Source organism: Heterocephalus glaber, unplaced genomic scaffold (genome assembly GCF_053883595.1).
Source record: "Heterocephalus glaber isolate CG9 unplaced genomic scaffold, H.glaber_assembly_v1.0 deba00000594, whole genome shotgun sequence".
Taxonomy (NCBI): Eukaryota; Metazoa; Chordata; class Mammalia; order Rodentia; family Bathyergidae; genus Heterocephalus; species Heterocephalus glaber.
Window position 1 is genome coordinate 6488843 of NW_028258151.1, and position 18327 is coordinate 6507169.

The window sequence follows — 18327 nt, forward strand, 5'->3', positions numbered from 1 at the left end:
TTTTTTTTTTTTTTTTTTTTGGTCCCCGGGATCAAATTCGGGACCTTACACTTGAGAGGCAGGCAGTAGAACCACTGAACTAAATCCCCGACCCTAACAGTAATTATTCTTAATCTCTTATTAATTTAATCCTAGTTCATCTAAATTAGAGTGAAACTGGGAAGACCTTTGATTATAAAAGTAATACCTATGATAGGAAATGTAATATTTTTAGTTAACATATATTGCATTTTTATGCAAACAGCTACTGTATTCAAGCCACAGATAAACTGTGAGTCATTACACAATCTACAGCAGTGTTACAGACTAAAGGACTTGGTGGCCTCAGGTAAATACAGGGTCACAACTGAGGGATGCCACTGTCAAACAGTATCAGGCCTTTGGAACAACTGTTTAGACCATGCATGGCTTCTGTAATCATGGAGAAACCCATGAGCTCTGAGGGAAAGCAGACTTGGTGGTCTTGTTGTATAACCTTGAATCCTCTAGGTAGATGGCCTAATCCTAGAGCACAGCAGCTGTGTGAGAGAGGAGTGGCTTCATCCACAACCTAGGATGTTCAGAAATCAGTACTCTCTGTCTTTGTAGGTAAGTTCTGGCCTTGGCCCTCAGGTTTTACACATCTCCAGCTGCAGAATGAGTGTCTCTTTATGCACTTCCCATGAGCTCTCCTAACCTTCTGTCTTAGTTACTTTTTTTGTTGCCGAGACAAAATAACCCTCACCCAAAGTTAAAGGAGGAAAGATGTATTTGGGTCATTTTGTGGAGGTTTAAGTGCATAGTTGGCTGGCTTCAAGGCAGGGTGGAAGCTCAGAGGAGAAACAGTTTATGGCAGGCAGAAGGCAGCAAGTAGCGAGGAAGCAGCAACAGCAGCCTGCCTCTCCCTTTACCCACCATTTAGGTGGTAGCACCCACATCCAGGGAAGGCCTTCCTAATCACACCCAGAACTATGCCAAACCAATCAATGGACCAATTTAATGATCAGACACCCTTGATCCCAGCATCACACACTTAATCTCAGCATCAGTCACCCTAGATCCAAACACCTCTGAAAAGTCTCATCTATGTCTGAATGAGGCCTTTTAGGGACATCTAGACATAGCCATAACACCTTCACTCTAAAATGATGATTACTTGTCTTTAGTCTTTGTCTTTTTCAGTGCCTCCGTGGCACTGTACAAGAGCCAGCTGATTCCACTAGTATCATTTCTGTTTTCTCTTTCCCTCCCCAATACAGGCCTTGCATTTCCTGTGGACTCTCCATCTTCCACGTGCACTGGTGCTGAGTCTCAGGTGGTGTATTTCAGTTGTCTCAGGACTGCAGCATGTTCTCAGCATCTGCAGTCCACCTCCAGCTGCTGACAGCTTTCTTTCCCACTCAACTATCAAAAGTTCAGGTACCCCGTTAGGAAGGCCTGGAATGGAAGCACAAGGGCTCTGCATGAAGTAGCATTCAGATGGGGGCTGGAGGTTGCAGGTGATAACACAGCATTAGCAAGGCTATGAGCAGGCAGAGACAAACTAAAGCCTCAGCTGTGACTTGTCAGCTGGCAAAACCTCAGAGAGCTCTCAGCTAGGATTCAGAGGAACTCAGACAGGGAGAAGGGCCTGGGGTACACATCCCAGCACCCACTGCAACCCCAGTGCTACTTAGCAGGAAAGAAAACAAACATTGTCTCAGCACCCAACTTGGCACCAGTAGAATTTAGTAAGCCAGATGGGTACCCTTTGTGATAGGACTACTGTACTTTATTTTGTTTTGTGGAAAGCAGTACTGCTTTGGGCCCTAGCAAAACAATAAAACACTGTCTATCCTTGAAAATAAAATTTTTAAAAATAGATTTCACAGGGATATCTTTGAGAATTCAGAGGTTTTAAAAATCAGTATTTTGCTAAATGTTTATTTGACAGGTAAATTAAAGAACTTCTGTAAATATATTTTGAAAGAATAGCAAGTTTTAGCACTGGGATTATTTATATTTTAGTATATGTGCTGCCGAAGTGAGCACTGGGATTATTTATAAATAGTAATTTTTCATCATTTGATTTCTGTAGTTATACTATGCTATAAATTTTGAATCTTCAAGATCTAGTTTAGAAAGCAGTGGAAAATGTATAAAGCTGTTTTATTATGTAGTTTTAAAATTCTAGTCAAGTAAGCCTGGGGACATGTGTGTATTTTAGCAGATATTTTTGATACTCTCTCTAATGTCTCTATAAGAATAAGGAATACAATTTTGTATTAATTAGAAAACAAAGAAGCTAATTTGATGTTGAATCACAGATTATTTCGGGAAAGTTACCGAGTGTGTTATATGGCAGGATTCTTGGAGAGAGTGTAGTCATCAGTTACATGACTGTCAGGAGCATCCATCACCTTCAGATGCCCCCAGCGCTCCTCATCAGCTGCAGTGATCGCATTTGTGATGTGTGGTCCTCCCATCAGGCCCCAGGCTTTGGGGGACAAGAATGAGTCTGGTACAGCACTGCCCACACCCACAAATCCATGCTGAGGACAGAAAGTGGGGTTTTTAATTAAGCACTATAGAAGAAACCACATAACAAGCACTGTAAAGGAAATGTAATCAAATTGTGCAGATGCAGCAATGGAGCTGCCATTTCTCCATTTCTTTTGCATTGAAGGAACAAAAGGCATCATGAAATTTACTCAGTATTTCTTTTCTTTTCTTTTCTTTTCTTTCTTTCTTTCTTTTGCTCTTTCACTCTTTCTTGCTTGCTTTCTTTCTCTCTTTCCATTTGTTTTCAGTACTGGGGATTTGAACCCATAGCCTTGCACATGCTAGTCAAGTTCTCTACCACTGAGCTATACCCTTACTGTTGATTGATTGATTGAGATGGAATCTTGCTGTGTTGTACAGGTTTTGCCTGAACTTGCAATCCTCCTGCCTCAGGCTCCTGAGTAGCTGAGATAACTTGCTGAACTTACTCTGCTTTTTGAAGGATACAAAGGAGTTCTCCAAATAGAAAACTAGAGTTAATTGTACAGTGCACGTTTATAGCATAGAGGTAATTCCGAGTGTAGTTAGGATGTATGGTACACTGGATGATACTACATCCAGTGGAAAGAGAGGATGGGGTTTTTGTTTCTGACTATACTAGAATAGAGAGTAGTAAGCAATACAGAGTGCATGGGCCTTCCGTATTGGAGCTTTCATCGAGGACATTCATAGGAGCTGGGTATTGAGGTTGTGTTTGCTTTCTAGCGGAGTAAGTCTGGCTCAAATGAAGTTAGAGAAATCCTGAGCCTACAGCTGGCTACACAGGAACCCAGAGGGAAGGTGGGCTGGTTGCTTAAAAAGTCTAAGGAAAAACCAGATTGACCTGAAGTCATGGCTCAAGTGAAATTTAGGCTGTAATGGTTTTTAACCTGAAAATCATGGCTTACCTGAGGTGCTCAGCCCTGTCGTGGTGCACAGAAGGCCCGAGAGTCACCAGGTGGACAAGGGTGGGCTGAGTAACAGCCTATATACACCCAGGCCTGGTCCAGGAACCTGTGAACTCTGTAGGACAACAGAGCCTTACAAATGTGGCAAACGAAATGTCTGAGCAGATCGCCCTGGATTCTCCTGCCAGGCCCTGACTGCACTCTCACGAAGCCTCAGCAGAGGAGGCAGAGAGCTGAAGTCACAGAGGCACCGAGAGGCTGAGGTAGGCAGTTAATTTCAGATGGCAAGATGGGGCCATGATGCCAGCATGACAGGGAGCAGCTCTAGAGCTGGAGAAGGCAGGAAACGGGCCCCCAAGCCTCCTGAAGGATGGTGTACCCCAGATCCTTGTCCATAAGCATGGACCACAGGGCTCTGGGCAGCCTCCCTGCAGGAGGGGACCCTGACTTCATACTCTGCTGGCCTTCATAGTTGTGATATTAATGCTAAATCACCTTGACCTTAATTGAATATGCTGCATTTCACTCCTGAAATGAAAACACCAGGACTGTCAAACTGCCGCAAACCTAGAATCTTCAACATACTGAAGGATACTTCTTTTGCTTCCTAAATGTTGACAGGCTCTATAAACAAACTCATTGGAATTCTTGTTTCTCATAACTGAAAATAATCTGTCAACCAATTACTACGCTGGACAGATGAAACATCTCTCTTCCCTTGGATGATTATCTGTGTTGGTATGAGAAAATCACTCAGAATAGATTCTGCTTTGTATGAATTTATTAATTCTCTCTTCTCTAAATGAAAAACATAAGGTAACTTTCTGGAGACAGATTTAATTAAATTTCCTGGCATATTTTTAGCCATTTTTCAATCTAGTAAAATAGACAAGGCTTTTGAATAATCTCTTTCCAAAACACACACACACACTTAGGTACAGAACAGTTCCACAGTTATGTTTATGCTGGGAAACTGGCTGTTGTCATGTTTGTACCCCCATGCAGAATTTGAGAATGGAAGCAAAATTTGTAAAACAGTTCTATTGGAGAACCACTTGTTCCCAAACAGAAGTATTTGTGAAGTGAGGTATTACTTTAGGTACCATACTGTACACATACACACACACACACACACACACACACACACACACTCCAAACACGTGATTTTCACTAGGTAGTATGCTGGACACTTTTAAAAAAATTATTTTATTAGTATGTGTTTGGAATACAAAATGTTTGCATTCTTTGTGCGGAGTTGGTACATGCACATAACACGTTGTAAGTCCTTGGGTTTTAAAGAAGAAAGAACTTACAATAAAACAATACTGTCACAGCTAGTCATGGTGGTACACGCCTGTAATCCCAGCACCTGGAAGGCTGAGGCAGGAAGTTCTTCACGAATTGGAGACCAGCCGGAGCTACATAGTGAGTTCCTGGACAGCCTGAACTACACAGCAAGACCCTGTCTTAAAAATAAAAAAAAAATATTGTCATAAAGTGTTTCACAATCTAAACATTTCTATCTGTAGGGAATAGTCTATTTTCAGTAATGATCCTATTTGTATATAGCTATATCCTAAAATAAAAGTTTTTGCAAATGTCTGCTAAAGTAGAAACAAGCAGTCATAAAAACTGAATTGTCAGTATGTGTTGTAGGAGGACTGACAATAATATAAACATTAACAAATTTATGATTAGGAAGAATGAAAGTCATGGGTATTCATGAGTTAATTAGAGTTAGAAAATTTGCCTTTTTGAGTGTCCTTTGTTTTATAATATTGCTTCACTCATGCAAATCAAGATCCAAAATTTGAACCTTCATTTATCTCTACTTGTCTCCAACTCACACTGAGCTAATTAGCTAATTCACAAATATACCAATGTATTTTTATGAAAGTATAATATATATAGCATGTTAATCCCAAATCCTAAAAATAATAGAAATTTTTATAATTTTTAGGCTCAATGTTGTAATCTTATGTGAAAATGACAGCAACCATCAGGCAAATGTGGAAGCAGGACTGTTTATTTGTTTATTCACTAAAGTGTCTCAGACAGCTAGAATACAGATTTAGTAAGTGTTGGTAGTATTTTTTAAAAGACTAAAAATGTTTTGTTTCTATTTAGTTTTTGTTTATTAATATTATGAAGACATGATTTAATAGCATTTATTTTTACACGTAATCATGAGGATAAGTTGTTTTTTGTAAAATCCATTTATATGAGCTCAACTGTTATTAACTTTATTAATAACCAGATCTTTATTTCTTAGGCGAAAAGATCAATTTTACATTTATCTGGAGCCTCTCACCAGCAAAAGATAAAGCTCATATTTTGAGCAACTGCTTACTACAAAAGACAAAATTGTCAACAAATGTATAAAAATTAGCATGTGTGAGTAATTTCAATGGATAGAAAATGAACTAAAAACTAATTATATTAGGATTTACCATAGGGCACTCTAAATTGACACATTATATTATTGATGTAAGGCTGTGAAAGTACTCAGTAAAATTTCAAAAAGATTTTTCCTTAAAAAATAAACACTGAAAAAATCACTTAATCATAAACAAATAGTTTTAAGATTGGAGGTCTCAAAAATGTGAAAATAGTAATTAGTTCAAAATTAAATTGTGGATATAAAAATGTTTACTATTTACACAAATGCTGCCTAACCTGTTGACATAAAATATCAATCCTGTTTGTGTGAAAGTTGGCGATGTATTCATCCAGGTTTCCACCAACTGCAAAGGGATGTAGAATATACTGTTACTGTGTGTAATACTCTTTTAAAGATATATTTTATTTTCTAAAGCAGTATTTTGCTGTTGATAAATAGTAATTTATGTTCTTATAAATTATTAATTACTCAGTAACATTTGTGATAAAGTGAAGGAAGCCTGTTCCAGTTACCTGACAAAATGGATGTGAATAGAACTTAGGATTTGGAGGGAGAAAAGGAAGTCTATTTGGACATAGAAATAATTTTAATTGACTTGGTACATTTCCATAGCTATAAATATTTGGAAATAAGTGTGAAATTACCTCCCCCATCCACTACCTCACTGTGTTACCCACTACTAAAGTTTATATTAAAATGCATTTAATCTTAAGTAATATATTCATAATTTGAAGCATTTGTTTTATTTTTCTAATACAATTCATATTGTAAAAGAAATGAATAAATTTTAAATTAAAATTCACCTGTGCTTCACAGATCATGTCATATATCACTAATGGAATATATGTATCCCATTTTTGGAAAAAATACATAGAAGGTGGTTGAAATAGGAAGAGAACCAAGGGAACTAGGAATAGAAATCAAGCACGGAAATGAGAAGTCCTGATAGAACAGGTTGAAGAGAAGTGGAGAGTCAGGAGAGGTAAGACTCTCAGAAATAGTTCCAAAGTCCAATGCCAGGTCTCGGGGTTTGCAGGTGAAGAATATCTTTACAGAGGAGAACAAGTTATGGCTGTGTGCTTCAGCACAGCAATGTCTAGGAACTATGGATTTATTGTTTTACAATCCCCAATGGAACAATAAAATAATAATATATATGAATTATTAATATGTTCATACAGGCATGAGCTCTTTAAAATTTTCTCCAGATATGCTTAATCTTAACTCAGTTTCATGGCTAAAAGATAAGTTGCTCAGCAGAGTGCAGGCAGAAAACAGCAGGTGGATTACATCTCAGCTTACCCAGCAATCCAGTAGTACATGAGTTTGTTGATGGATGATGGAACAAGTTGGTGATGTAATAAATAATGCAATAAAATGAATATAATAGAATGGATAGAATACATGAAAATGCCTTACAAATTCTGTTTAGACTTATGCCACTCTATTGAAAGGGCCTGGATTTTAAAAATACCATTCCTAGCTTACAGATGCCTGAAGAGTGAGCTGATTAGCTGACCATTCTACAGAGAAATAAAGTTTTATGGATACAGATGACTTATGTGTGCACACACAGAGTCAGGGTCAGTGCTAGAGATACGCTCCGTGAAGGCATCATTAGGTGATTTCATCATTGCACATACATCCGATGCGCTCAAATAGCCCAGGATGGCATAGGTAACTACACACCTAGCTTACAAGGCTCAGAGCCTGTTGCTCCTAAGCTATGAACATGTACAGTGTGACGCTGTAGCGAACCCTGCAGGGAAGCACATCAAAATGGTAAATGTTTATGAATCTAATGAGAGAAAAGCTACAGTAAAAAGTAGCATAAACATTAGAAATGGTTCATGTATGGCCAGGGCTTAGAGAAGTGGAGTTTCTCTGGAGGAGTCACTGAGAGATTGGGACCAATGTGGAACCTAGAGAGTTACTGGACTCCACTGCAAATTTTACAAACATGATATGCCTGGCCTGGGTTCTATCTATTCCAAACACTTTTCTCAGAAATAAATAACTTAGCTAACAGTAACCTTTTTACTTTATAAGCTTTTAAATTTTTTTTTAAAAGTCTTTGACTTGTTATAATAGTTTAAAAGACAAATGGATGACGCAGCTGCACACAAAAAAGTTTTTTTCTTTATATCCATATCCTGCCGGCCTCTTGTTATTTGAATTTTTAAGATACTTTTTAAATGAAAACTCAGACACAGGTCCCGCCACATTAGCCTGCGCCCACTGAGGGGCTGGGTCATTGGTATCACTTCCTTGTACTTCCTCGTCTCTTCCCATCAGTCTTTCCGTGGAGTTGTCATCTCCTACATCAGCCTTTGTCTGGGATGCCTCTGACAGACCTTCCTGAGACTGCTCTAAAAATATCTTATTTTCTAAGGAGGAGTGAATTTTAAAATAACTATTGTAAGTGTAGTACATAAATAAACCAGTTACTGGAAAAAAAATCCTGCCCAAATCATTTTTGTCTTAAAAATTTTAGATAATTGCTAGAATTTATAGCTTATTTTACAAGAAAATGGTTATATGATAAATATAAAGCCACTACTGATTCCATATGCCACATAATCACAGACTATCTTAATAATCTCACAAATTTTCTCTCCTTATGGTTGTTTTGCATAAGAAGGTACAAAGAAAATGTAAAACTACGTATTTGTGAATTTTAAATTACAAGCTACATTTAGCCATTAGACACTTCTTCCTCTGGACAGTGACAATGGCCATTGATTTCACTCCACTGGAAGACATTAAGACTAACATCTCTTATGTGGTTAATGAATAAATATTAATCATTGTGACGTAGTAAGACTGATTTCTCTCCCTGTGTTTAAAGACACATTTGTCTTGTGAGCCATTGTTAAGGGATCATAATCAACGCCAAACTTTAGCAGTGAGTCTCCTAAGAAAAACTGTCAGTTTTAGAGCACTTACTGTGTTCCCAGCTGCAGTTTCAGAGCATAATTTTATTAAGTAGGAATTACCGAATGACCGGGAATGGTTCAGACAGCTAGTGGGGATACTTGGCCCAATAGACTGGTCTTGTTAATACCTGGCTCATCTAGGAAATATAAATAAAGCAATAAAATATGGCAATTTTAGAAGTGAAGGTGTTAGCAAACGAAAATACAAACCGAGGGCAAAGTTATTGATTTAAAACTAAAATCTGTTACGACCAGTTAAGCGAAATGCTCAGTAGCATCCATGTAGTGGCATTCTGGACCAAAATTACAAACTCTGACACCTGCCTAGGGTTCTTACCCATGTGCACGTTCACATTAACACCACTCTAAGTGGTGTAATATATGTAGAAAGTGTTTCCTTATGGAGAGAACGGCAAGGGGAATCTTCGACTTTTACCATGGAGGAGGAGACAAGGAAGGAAGAAGTAAAGGGGTAGGTAGGGCTCAACTTTCTGCCCTCTGATTACCCAGAGGAGAGAAAAGAGTAGTGAGAGCATTGATCACCTAAACTCCCGTAAATCCTGAGTTAATACACACACATTGTAGGCCAGATTTTAATGGGGTATTTTGAGAATTTGCTTCCTGGAACTATTACTGGAAGTTCATAGAATCCTAACCTGCTGATGCTGAAAGGGACATTTAAAATGGTAATTCACTGTTCTGAGCACTTTTACAGTTCCACTCCTTTCTCACCTGGCACTTCTTTGGTTACAATAGCTGTGGCCGTGTTCATGTATCAGGCTTCTCCTTATGGTTTCTATTTAAAGGTAGCTGATTGGCATGCACTAAAAGCACGATGTTCACCATGCAACAAAGCAAGCCTTATATCAAGAAACTCTAAGTGCACAGAGCTTCCAAAAAATGATTAAGAGTATTGGAGCGGAAGCCAGTTTAGATAACTTCCTGTGCAACGAATGCTCTTTCAGCTGTAATACGCTTGCAATTCCTCTTTGTAATTGTGAGGAAGTAACCCTATTTTAAAAAGGAAGAATGGCCGAAAACACTGTGAGGTTTTTGTGTGTCGTTTGCTGGATTACTCCTTACTTTCTGTGACAATAAGCTTTAGATTCTGATGGCAGTAAATTCAATGTTATACATAGAATTTACACAATATATATGATGTATGCTTCCTGCGTACATCATCATATATACTAATAATATAATCATATGCAATAAATTGTACATATAATTGTATATTTTATAAATATATATGCATAATCATACATACATGGTCCATCTAAACTTTAAAACTTTACCTAGACTTATAGAACTTAAAATCCTAATAAAGGTAAAATATTGTCAGAATATTCAAAAAGTTCAACAGAGCACAAAATATTCAAAACAAATACAGTTGAAAATATCTTTAAGTTATCTCATGTTGATTATTTTGTTTATATTACCTACTGATGAAATGTGTTATTCTAAGAGATTGTTTAAATGTGTGCAAAAATAACAAACATTATAGTGTTTGTTTGGTACTTGCTTCTATTGTTTCTGGGAAAAAGCTTAAGTTGCTGTTTCTCTTTTATAAATGCCAAGTTTTATTTGGGGATCACTCTGCCAGAATGAGTTCTCTACTTGTGGTTTAAAAACTTTGACACACTAATTTACATATACCCTAGGGCTGCAAATATCTGTGAGTACATTTGTCTGTCAAAATATTTGGCTATCTCTATCAAATTCAGGAAAGATGTAGCCAATATGCAACCTGAAAATAATCTGTATTGTCAGCATAGTTCTATTTATTCCATGTGTACACAATTAAAGCTGAATATTTACATAAATTTGTGTTAATATCAGGGTTTCTCCATTGTCAGTTCTAGTATAAGGTTAGCCTCAATGACTACTGGTTACTTCAATTGTTGTGACATATTGTTCTCAAATATATCATTAATAGCTTTATGGTATACAAAAAAATTAAGGTGAGGCTTCACATGTTAAGAGGATTATATTTAGTATGGGCTTTGCCCTTCATTTCATAATTTCTGCATCAGTTGGTTCAACCAACTGCAACCCAAGAATATTTGGAAGTAAAAAATTCCAGAAAGTCTCTAAAAAGCAAAACATTAATTTGTCTCACTCCAAGTACCTCACTGAATCCAGTTAAATAAAGCAACATGTAAAAGCAATCTGCTGTAACTGCCATCATTTCACGAATGCTCAGCATCTCTCTTGTACTGATAGCTTGGACATTATTCACCTCATGTTTCCTTCATATAGTATATGTTAGGGCTATAATGGATACAGCTGCACTGGACATGTACAAGCTGGGATTTTGTCACTATTATCTGAACAACATAGTATCACAATGATTTATGTAACATTTACATTGTATTATGTATTATAAACCTAGAAATGATTTGAAGTACATGGAGGGATAGGCATAGATTATATGCAGATATTTTGCCATCTTATGCTGGGAATTTAGCATCATGAATCTGAATATCCACAAAGGGTCCAGGACCCATTTCCACATGAACACCAAGAAACATCTCCATGTCACTGGAAGGATACTTTATAGAATCATCAGCTTTCTCCATGGTATATTTCAAAAAATGTATCTTTGAAATTGTTAACTAGATGTATATTTTAATTTTACAACTACATTTGACAGTACAGAAGAATGAATCAGAAGACTTGAGTTCTAATTCTATGTGTCATCAAATAGGTAACAGTAGTTGAACAATTAACCTCCAAGGTTTCAGCTGCCTTACAACATGCAGTAGGTCTGAAGGATCAGTGATTCCCATGTGGGCTTTGAGACACATGAGGGCATAGCCAATGGGGTCCTGGGGGATGCGGGGTGGACAGAGCAGCTAAGCTAAGTGGCCAAGGCTCTGGGCTTCCTTCCTTGTGCAGCCAGGACAGCTCTGCTTTATTTACATATCCCAGGGAAATGTGTTTGTAGAAGGGTTTCTTATTTAAAATTAACAAAATCTTAAAAGCACTGAACCAAAGAATGTAATGTTTAAGATACATTTGAGCAATAAATGGTATATAATGAGAGAAGCTTACTAATATTCTGTAAAACAGAATATGAGTGAATAATGTATTGCTATCCTTCTATATATTATTTTGGAAAACACCTGATGGGCTAAAAGGGTGAATTTTTAGTCCATAGTGTGCAAGCAGTATTGTCATTTGGCTTTCAGATTAACATGTAATGGTCCTAAACATCTAAAGTATCAATCGCAAAGTTAGATTCATATTTTGGCATCTACTCATGTGTGATAGTTTCTCAGACAAGTATACTTTCCAAATTTTATGTGTCCTGCAGATAAAGCTTAGGGTAACACACTATATCTTCAAATGTCAAATGGAATCAGTATGTGAAATAGTATTCAAGATGCAAAGATTGTGTTAGAACATATTCATGGCAAACACATTATTTGGATAGTCTAAGCCCTTTATCCTAGTTTACAACTCTTTCTTTGCCTTTTCTTAAACTCACTGTCAAAGGTAAGGGAACCCTTTCAAAGGATTATAAATGGTTTGTAAAGATAGGATATGCCATACATTCCTAAATTAGAAGGAATGGTTACTAAAAGAAACCGTAATTCAAAGTAGTATAGTAGACAGACAGCTGAAGTTATTTTGACTAGTATTATATTAATTTCACTAGTAAATTGACCAGAAACTAGGAAATAAACTTAGTGAAAATTTATACTTAGTACTAGTTTATTTTTTTAAAGAGCTCTTATATGTCTTTTTTAAAAAATTATTTTTATTGGTACATTTTAGGTATGCAATATAATGACATTCATCATTGAAAGTTTGTGCCTTTACATAATATATCTTGGTTCTTATTTTTTCCCCATTCCCCTGCCCTCCCTTCTACCCCTCCACCCCTCCCTATTTACAAAGACTTTGTTTCCATTTTTTCATTTTCTCATATTAATTCCATTCCCTTCTTTCCTTTCCCCTACCCCTCCTACTTCCCCTTTTGCCCCTTTTCTTCCTATTTCACATTCACTTAGAATTGTAGGCATTAAAAATACTCACATGCTCTTTTTATTACTACAATGAAATCACATGAAAATATCTAAGTTTCTTACAGGTTTATATTTCCTTAGAAAAAATTTTTTCAAAACCATAGTAGCTTGAATTATACCCTATAATTTCCACATCTTCTGTGATGTTTTCCACTCACTGCCTATGTTTATATGGCATTTTTCCAAGTTATCTTTCTGCAACAACTTTGTTTTGAAAGTATCATTCATCGTAATGTATATTCCATTGCCTTATTTCCAAATATATTCAATCAAATGGAGCATTTTTAACTTTTTTTAGAAATTGTTTTTTTAATATTCCATTAACTTTCTGTCAGAATAATGCATATTTTTCACTTTGGATTTGAAACACTGAGATAAATCATTCTCTTTGGTTCAGTGAACTCACATTAACATAGATTTATTTATTTTTTTTAAAAAAATAAAGATTATTACATACTAAGAATACTTATCTAGTATTAGAAAATATTTGTGTATATGGCCACTTCTAGAGATTAAAATGAATACTTAGAGTAACGTTTAAATAAGCATGACAATAAGTTGCTAGATAGAGCCCTGTACTCTTAAAAGGCATGGATTCATTATGTATTTTCACTTTAACATTTTTTTCTTTTAAAGAAAAGAAAGATCTGTGTCTCTTTTGTCTGGAATCATGAATAATGAATTGGAACAAATAGAATTTGAAATATTCACTTTTATTTTATGTGCACAACTAAATTTCTAGGAATCTAATAGTAAGAGTCATAAAACATACATTGTAGTAAGATGAATGTTCTGTGTAAGACTAAATCAAACACAATCCATTATGAAACAAATCAATTTTTCTTCCATCCTGATATAAAATTTTCATTTATACTACTGCTTTTGTTTTGTTGTAAACACTTTGTGAGAAATTCTTAAATAATATTTTCTAAGAAAATGAGATCACCAAAATCAGTAAATCATGAAGAAAATATTCTAGATGACAGTATTATTTCCAATTAATTTAATTATAAATATTTCAAGTAAAAACATCCACTTTTTAACCAATCTAAAGTAGTTTCCAATACTGGCGCTTAGTGAACAAAGCAGAACAAGAAATTTAGAATTTACTTCTTACAAGTTAATGAGACAGATATTTTTAAAATACACTAATGCTAAGCAGAAAACATGTTTAGTATACATAAATGGCAATATCATTTAAAGTGTCATGAAGGATAAAACAATATTAAAAGACAGAACAGTATACCAGACAAAGGAATTAAAGTAAGATGTGAACAGTGTACCAGACAAAGGAATTAAAGTAAGATGTGGTACTTGTTTGACATTTGTTCATTTTTTTAAAACTTTATTAGCACATTTGCAGTGCATGAAGTTCACATTCATTTCAGAGAGTCGATACGTGCATATACATAGCTCGTCAACACATTTTTATTTCCCTTTCCTTCTCCACCTCTCTAGATCCCCCTTTCTCCATTTACATTGTTATTGTCATTGTTGCTAAGCTTTAGTTCATGTTTACAACATATAAGGTTTACATTCACTGTGGCTATTTTACACATATACTCACCGCAGCTTGAATCTTTTTATTCCCCCTTCCCATTTGCAAAAGATCCATCTGTCTGTTTCCTTCTATTGCTTCTATTTTGCTTTTCATTTGTACTTTGAATTACTCAAGTGAGAGAAACCATATGGTATATAAGCTTGTGTGTCTGATTTATTTCACTTAGCGTTATGTTTTCAAGGTGTATCCATTTTCCTACAATGTCTGAAATTTATCCTTCTTTATAACCAAGTAGTATTCCATTCGGTATAGATACTACATTTTCTTTATCCATTCACCTGTTGATACACATTGAGTTGTTCTGCTTAAAGCATTGGTAGGCATGAAATTTCTTATTTGTTCTCCATATTTTTACATTTACTGATTATAGGGTTTTTTAAATTTTCCAAAAAACAGAATATCTCTAACTTCAGTCCTATGGAAACTCACACAAAGAATCAACAACTGGGATCTCATCTTATTAAAATCTTTTTTCACAGTAAGAGAAACCACCAACAGAGTGAAGAGACAACCTAAAGCATGGGAAAGAATTTTTACCAGCTGTTCCTCAGACAGAGGCCTACTATCTAGAATATATAAAAAAAACTCAAAAAAAAATCAGACTTCTCAAATTTAAAGACCCAGTCCAAATATGGGCATCTGAAATGAACAGACAATTCTCAGATGAAGAAGTAGAAGCAGCAAATAAATATATGAAAAAATGTTCAACATCACTGGTCATTTGAGAGATGCTAATTAAAATGACACAGATTCCATCTCACTCCAGAAAAAAAGGCTATTACCAAGAAAACCAATAACATGCTGGTGGGGCTGTGGGGAAAAGGAACCCTTCTCCACTGTTGGTGGGAGTGTAGACTGGTGCAACCACTGTGGATATCAGTATGGAGATTCATCAAAAAACTAGAATTATAGGTTCCATTTGACCCAGCTATTCCTCTTCTGGGTATGTTCCAAAAGAATCCACAGTGATATATGCACACCCATGTATATAGCAGTACTGTTTGTAATAGCTAAATCTTGGAAAGAGCCCAAATGCCCATCAACTGGTGACTGGATAAAGAGAATTTTTTTTAAATAAAATGGAGTACTACTCAGCCATAAAGAATGAGAAACTAGAGACATTTACAGCTAAATGAATGCACCTTGAGGCCATACTCTTATGTGAAATAAATAGGACACATATGTGTAAATACTGAATTGTCTCTCTGGAGTGAGAAACTGAAAATGTAAATGAGGAAATAAATGTATAATAGATATTGTGAAATAGGAAGAAAAAGTTCAAAGAGGAAGGGGAACTGGAAAGGGGAGGAAAGAAGGGAAAGGAAAAATGAAAAGAGAAGGAGAAAATGGAAATAAAGCTTTTGTAAATAAGGAGGGGTAGAGAGGTTGACGGGAGGGAAAGGGAATGGGAAAAGATAAGAACCAAGATATATTATGTGCAGGTACAAATTCCCAATGATGAATGTGATCATAATGTATGCCTAAAATGTACCAATAAACTTAATAATTTTTTTAAAAAAAACTGAACATCTTAATAGTCTGCTTGTACTGTTTTTCTCTTGAATGTGATCATCAGCATTACTCCCAATTTAACATTTTAACAGCAGACACTTTGTTTCCAACATTGAAAAGCTTTATATAATCTTAACATCTTCCAGAGAGGATTTTATTTTCTCTGATAGGCAGATAGTGCTAATAGACTGCCTCATTGCATTCAAGTGCAGTTCTGGCGTCACCTAGTGGCCTGGGTTTTTTTGCGGGTTTGTCTTCCCTTGTAGTCCATGAGTTTGTCTTTAAGAGCACCTGTCCACTTTGTAGGTCCTAAACTTTAGCGCCTAGCCTCCCCCAAACCACTACATTCTGAATCTTTTCTTGTGTGTGGCTTCTCACTATGACTATAAGTTTAGGAGGGAAAAATGCCTTCAAATACCTGTCTCCCCCTCCAAACTGAGCTGCATAATTTCTTTCCATTTAAAGAGAATCCTGCAATTCCAGCTACTTCTTTGTACATTGATCTTATTTATCTGGATGCAAACAGGCAAATGGAGACAGATGAAAAATAGAGTCAAGTTTATCTTGCCTTTCTTAGCTTCCCTTCTCTCTAAAATTTAAATTATCAAGCCCCATTGTTCTAAGAACTTTGCACTTGCTTTCTCTATTTAATCTAGCTTCTCTGGTTATTTTTTGGTAAACATAGCTAATAAAGGTTTTAGTGCACATGATTGTTTTGTGGATAGCTTTTACTAATGTGTGGCCATTCCCTTAACATTTATTAAGAGAATTTTACTGGGTGTATGTTGATTTTTTTTTTTTTTTTGTACCTGGGATGGAACTCGGAAACTTGTGCCTGCAAGGCAGGCACCAGAACCACTGAGCTAAGTCGCCAGCCCTGTTGAATTTTATATAATAAGTTAACTGTATCTGAAATGATAAAACCCTATTATTTCTCTGTACATTTTTTTGTTACACTTTGTTTCTGGGGAAAGGCCTATCTGTTCACAGTACATAGGTGAAGATAGCTTTAGATTTAATTAAATATATTTTAATTTTACTTTTTATATCAATAGTGAGACTGGCTAACATTGGATTTCTTTCTTTCTTTTTTTTTTTTTTTTTTTTGGTACCAGGGATCGAACTCAGGACCTTGCGCTTGCGAGGCAGGCGGTGGAACCACTGAGCTAAATCCCCGGCCCAACATTGGATTTCTTGTTGTGTGCTTTCTAGATTTCAATAGATAGATTTCACTAGTCTCAAAAAGTAAGTTTAGCAGTTTCCCCTGCTCAGTTCTTTCACCTGTACGATGTAGAAGACTTAAAGATTTGGGAGTAATTTTCTGAGTCTTATCAGTCTACTGCCAATCTCCCTCCTTTGATGCATTATGAAATATCTCAGGGCTTAGCACGGTTTTCTTTTGCTCTTTGAATCAGTTTTCCAAATTCATATTTTCTCATATTTGTTCACTTTATCAAAGTTTGAATCATGTCACATTGCTGAATTCTCTTCCTTTTCCTTCTTCATTTTTCTTAGCCCGATAATCTTCGTGTTTTCTCACGTGGAATAGTTTGTTGTTTATAAAAATAAATCATGCATAGATGGGTTCTGATCCAGTTGCAATATTTTCTGTCTGTTGTTCTTTGATTTACTAAGTTTACTTCAAAGTATTACACAGATATCAAAATAAAAACCATCCCTCTGTTATGCTTTAATGTTTTTTAGAAAAGATTCATATCACTTGTAAGTGGGCACCTAAAGGGCACCACGGATGATCCCACAGACTTCTTACCTATGTCCTCGCTTCCACTGCGGAGATGAGTCTTCTCCCCCTTCACAGCCAAAATCATCTTAGCTCTTGTAGAACTGTTTCCTTTTCAAATAGCACATCCATAAAACAAAATATAATTGCATTCAAGTTTTATATATATTGTCTTTTATTGCTTACCAAAAAAAGCAGAAAATGATCCAAAACCAATGCATGAAAAACATCAATAGTATCATGCTCATGGAAGAAGTTTCCGGTGTATGTGGCAAAAAGTATTCAGAGATTGCTGCACAGCTCTAGGAGATTCTGAGGGCTATTGGTGAACATTCCGTGTGTACATCGCACTTGTGTAGCAAGTGCAGTCCAAGGTGGAGCAGCGTGGCTGTCATTCCTTGGCTTTTCAGCCACTCAACAGCTATTGAGAACCAGTTGACCTTTTAAACCAACAGACTGCCTCGGACTTCCCCTACTTTTAAATTATCACAATTTAGGTGCAGATATATGAAGGATGTATATATTTTGTCTTTTGGTTAATATGGTTTTTTCTCCACTGTAATGTCTGCTATCTACTTCTAAAAAAACTGTAAATCCTTTTAGAATTTCAGATATGAACTCTAGACTTTATTTTGCTTATCGTATTTATTCTTTTTTGTTCAATCAACATTAATCAAGCCTGTTGTGGGTACTAGACTATAGAAAATGCTGGAACTTATTAAACTATGATTCTCTAAT